Genomic DNA, 5,134 nt, shown 5'->3' with positions numbered 1-5,134 from the left:
CTCAAGGAAGAAATGGCCTTGGTTGTTATTGTCTTAATGCTTTATTTTGCTTAAGGATTTTTGAATGTTTATATCTCCTGGTAAAAAATATTTACAATAATTAAAAATATAAATATATCCTGAATTTATTTTCTTGTTTCTCAAAGCAATATAAATACAATATTTGGCAAATTCTCTCCTTAAGGCTCAGAGGATTCAGAGAATGGCCTTCTGTGACTAGAATAATTGATTGGAGAGTATGTTTAAGTAGACCTTTTATATGTTCAGTGAACCTTATGTAACTAGCCATGCTGAAGAGCAGTGGAGGGGAGAAGGGTTGGAAGAGGAAGCCCTGAGCAGGACAGCAAAACAGTACAGTGACAGTTTGGGCCTTGCACTCAGATCTAGTCTCATACTTACCAATGTAGTTTTGAGCATGGTTTTTCACCTCTCTGTGGTACTTTATTTCTTCTTATGTAAAATAGAATTAGTGATATCTTTTTGCAATGATGAGTGGGGGTGGGAATATAAGGATTTAATGGGATTATTTGTGTAAATTGCTTGGAACAGATGTGGGGTATGCTGAATGCTATATGAACTGTAGCTGTTGATAATGATGTTAACCTTGACAAGCATTTAAAAAACATAGTTAACTAAAGGTACTTAACATTTTATATTGTCAATAAGGATGTTGGGGTTTGCAAAAGAAAGTAAAGCTACCTGATCTCAAGGTTTTCAGTGGCATGCTAGAGGGAAGTCACTTTTCTGCTGTTTTTTTTCCCCCTCTGCCAAATAGGTTGGGAAACCAGATGACTTTTGTCCATGCCCTGATCACTAATCTATTGCATTTGCTCTTATTTCCAAATATAAAACTGTTGAAATTTTGTATAATACCTAAACTGAATAAAGTTATCCTAAAAAATGTAGAAAAATACTTTGGAATTGGTCAAAACTGGATTTGAAACCTATTACTAGCTATGTGATCTAAGGCATGTTACTTAACCTAATTGAACCTCAGTTTCTTAATCTAATATATAATAATTAATTTGCAGGGTGTTCATGAGGATATTGTAAAGTGTGTGTTATAAGCACGCTATAAATTACAGCTATCATTGTTAGTTCTTGGGACATTCACCGCATGACAGAAACAACAGCAGGCCCTGGTGGCTGGGAGGACTTCATGGATCCAACAGCAACCTGAAGAAATCCTACTCGGATGGATATAATACAACCTGCTAAGTGTCCTAGCACTTATCAGGTTGTATTATCATTGTCCGTGTCTATGGCTCTCGTCTACCAGACTCTAAATTCCTTACAGGCAAGGACAGTGCCTTATTCATCTTTGTATTCGCAGTGCCTAATCCGGTGCACATTGTAGGCCTCATTAAATGTTTGTTGAATGAAAAAATGAATCATCAACAGACATTAATTGGGCGCCTGCTCTGTGATCTCCATGGGCTCATCTTGTCCCCGCCAGTTGCCTACAACGTCCAAGCTGTCTTCAATATGCTTTCTTCTGAAGCTCACTCCTGTCTTCTAATTCTTTTGCCAAGGACTTTTCTGTGTAGTGCAAAGACAGCAAATATGCTTCATCTCAAGTACCATCTCCAGTCAATTGATAGTACCTGTCTTTATTATGTTCTATAAAAACAGTTCTGAAGCCAGGTGTCAACTCAGTATGAAAGAGGATTATAACTAATTAGTGATGTTTGCTGGGGGTGGGGGAAGGGGATTAGCAGCATACGTGCCATATATATGTCATATTTAATATTGTGTTTTCCATGAAATACTCTGTTTCCATGCCTGTATTTTAGTCTTGGCTACTTGCAGATGTTGCATTGCTGCCGCTGCCACCACTGCTGTTACTACACTACACTTGCTACGAGTTGTTCCTTGGGTAGGACCAGAGTGATCATTGATCAGAAACTCATCCTCACAGTCTGGGGTTTGCTCCTGTTGCTGGTATTCACAGTTTTCCCCTTTCAACTTTACCTCAGCTAACCCCTTACCTACATTAACAGGTAGGCCTTTGGTTTATGTTCACCACTCAACAGGCTCATATTTCCTTTTTATTATTTACTGTGATTAATCATTGCTTCATGAGAAGCCTTCTATTAGAAGATGTGACAACTAGAATACAAGTTAAACCATTCCATCAAGGCCCTACAGTGAATCATATAAGCTCCCTTTTAATATAGGAGAAAATTGAGCATACTCTCACACTATAAGGCAAGGGAGAAGGGAGATATTGTACATATGGGAGAGAGATGATAACATATGGCTCCTAGAACATAGGCGGAGGGCTAGCCTTAGATCAAAGGAGTTACCTCTTTACTGGGGCATAGTGATAAGAATAGGAATTAGAAACAGTACTGATAAGGGTGTTGGAGATTTTTAATTGTAGAGGTGGGTGAGAGGAAGCTGACCAGGGACAGGATTACAGAAACAAGAGTCTTAAGAAATATCCAGGCCATATCAAAGTGAGCAACTAGTTTGAAACTTGATTAGAGACTCAGGAAAAGAAAAGGTAATCTTGGGCCATTGTCACAAGTAGCATTTGGTCACCTAGAATTGATTTTGCTTGATTGAGGGATAGGGGCTTCTCAGGTGGCTCAGTGGTAAAGAATCCGCCTGCCAGTGCAGGAGCCACAGGAGATGAGCAGGTTCAATCCCTGGGTCGAGAAGATCCCCTGGAGGAGGGCATGGCAACCCATTCCAGTATTCTTGCCTGGAGAATTCCATAGACAGAGGAGCATGGTGGGCTACAGTCCAGAGGGTCACAAAGAGTCAGACATGACTGAATGAGCATGATTGAAGGATGGACAGCTAGCAAGAGAAGAGTTAAACACCAATGGATTTGAGTATCCAGATTGTATATGGAAGGAAGGTCAGAGTCTACATAGAAAAAGTGGCCTTAGTATGATCAAGATGGGTGCTGAGTCTTTGGAAAATGGTATGATAGGATCTATATCAGAGACTGAACTTTGGAATGGTAAAATTTAAAAACTGGAGTGATCAAGATACCCATGATGCTAGGATGTCAGATGGTTGTTTACTTGGGTATTGAAATGACCCAGGATTATAGCAAAAGCTGGATTAGGAATGAACACTGAGGGCTAGATAAAATAGGTTTCAGTGACTGAAGAATGATCTGGGGGTGGCACATGACAACTGTACAGGTGCAAGAGAAGAAAGGATGCAGTGGGTGGAAATTACTAGAAGATGCAAAAACTGTTGTTTGCCCATTGCACTGAGGTTTTGGCTGGCAGAATGCACATCTAAAATGATTCCCTTCTCTGTCAAGTGCTTATTCTATGCCTGACATTTTGCTGTGTGCCATATGTTTCTCCCTTTTGGTCTGTCACATATCCTGTGTGAAAATAAACAGCAATCCCAGGTGAGGGTTAGGGTTAGACTGCTGGCCCTTAGCACTGGTGCAATCCTGTTGCCATCTCCTAACTCTTTGAAAGAGCAGAAGGCTGGTCATCTGCAAGTGTCAGAAAAAGATTTAGGATCAAAATTTCTCCTTGACCTTGATGTAGCTTGATTACATGGTACATGCTTTTGTTGGCTGTGTTCCATAATATGCTTTGGCCTCTGAGCCTCTGAGTTGAGGAGTGAACTAGAACTGTCCTTTAAAAGACAGGCACAGTTCCTTAAAAACACATATTAATTCAGAACAAGACACAGTCCTATTATCTAATTGAGCTTTTAAGATAAAGAGTAGACAAAAGAAAGCCCACATCAGTGGATGAATAACAAAACCACTTTGTAAAAGCCATTTAGGGTCAGGATACATCCAGTTTAGTGGCCCTGTTGTAGATGTTCCCTGTGTTGTTGGGAAGGAGGGCTGGAAATTGATACAAAGAAATAGCCCTTAGAACTTGGAAGGTAAAGTTTAGGGTGAGTCTCTGTGAGCCCTCTGACACCGCATGCAGTCCTTTTTCTTTTGTTATAGTCTTCAAACGAGTCAATATTCCAATGAAGGTTTAGAGCCAGTGTGTTAGAGTGACCAGGCCTTCAGACAGCCTATCCCCTCCTGTGGGGGCTGCTGTATATATATTCCTCAGGAGAAGCTGGTAGAAGACTTCATGAAGGAGAAGAAAAGGAAAAAAATCAAAGGATGACTACAGCCTCTCTTCATCTCAGCTTTGCAAAGCATGACTCAACAGAGAGATCACATTCTTGAAGACTCTCCAGACCACAGGTTGCTCTTTTCAATTGCATACTTAGCCCTCTCAGTTCCTTTCTGTTTTCAGAAGTTGTATGCTATGTGTATATATGAACTATCACTTCCCATAAAAAGGACCTCATGTAGTCAAAAACTGCCAGATCTCCAATGCTGAAATATAGAATATAGGCCCCCAGAGATGAGTTTTAAGTTTCAGCAACATAAAACCCCAGCTTTTTGGAAGGAAGGCAGTTAGTTGACTTGAAAGTAACCCCAGCCCCTGTGTTTATAATCCTTTTTCCTTCAGTCCCATGACTGAGATATACTGATTAAAGCAAATAAAAGCCATAACTTTCTAATTCCTCTGGCACTGGGAGTTTTTCTCCTTCACTATCACTTCTTTCCATCTGTTAAAAACCAAGGAGGTATGAATGCTAAGGCTGGGGTTGAATTTGTCATAATTACTGCTTTAGTTGGGGAATACTCATATTAATCAGCCTAATACCAACTCCTATCTTATCTCCTGGCAGCCACCACAGACACTAACCACAGCCAGCAACTGGACCTCAGCCCTGGGATTTACTCTTGATGTCTCAACTGATTATGAAATCAGTAGGAGAGCTTGTATCCCTTTCTAACTTGCTCATCAGAGATTTTAAGATTTGCATACATGTGGTATGTAAGGACACAAATCTTAGGGGTTAATAGTAAACTGTCAGGAGTCCTGGTTACTTTTTGTCTCTTGGAAATGGGAAAGATAGGGTATGGGAAAGTGGAAAGTCTTATACCTTTCAGATATTCTCAGTGATTGCTCAGGACACCCATAATCACATCTTCTGATGCCTTATCTTATATCATGCCTCTCCTTGCTCTCTCTAGCCACTTTTCATTTCCTGCTCCACGCTGATGGGTTTTAGCAAGTGTTTTTTCTTTCCCTTCCCCCAGGCCATATGTCTGTAACAGGCCCCAGCTGGGAAGAGCCTT

The 5,134-nt window shown here is 40.4% G+C and overlaps 1 long non-coding RNA gene across 2 annotated transcripts in view; it reads left to right on the top strand.

Moving 5' to 3' along the window:
* The first annotated feature begins 6 nt into the window (after positions 1-6).
* The window catches only part of LOC105000245, a 6,103-nt gene continuing 975 nt past the window's right edge, over positions 7-5,134 (top strand). For both annotated transcript variants that reach the window (XR_826709.1, XR_826708.1), the window contains exons 1-2: positions 7-4,186; positions 4,681-4,825. This is a non-coding gene — a long non-coding RNA (uncharacterized LOC105000245). The remainder of the gene's footprint in view (positions 4,187-4,680; positions 4,826-5,134) is intronic.

This window comes from Bison bison, unplaced genomic scaffold (assembly GCF_000754665.1).
Source record: "Bison bison bison isolate TAMUID 2011002044 unplaced genomic scaffold, Bison_UMD1.0 scf7180017854205, whole genome shotgun sequence".
NCBI classification, from domain to species: Eukaryota; Metazoa; Chordata; class Mammalia; order Artiodactyla; family Bovidae; genus Bison; species Bison bison.
Note: the sequence above shows the minus strand (reverse complement) of the source record. Positions and strands in the feature narration are given on the sequence as shown.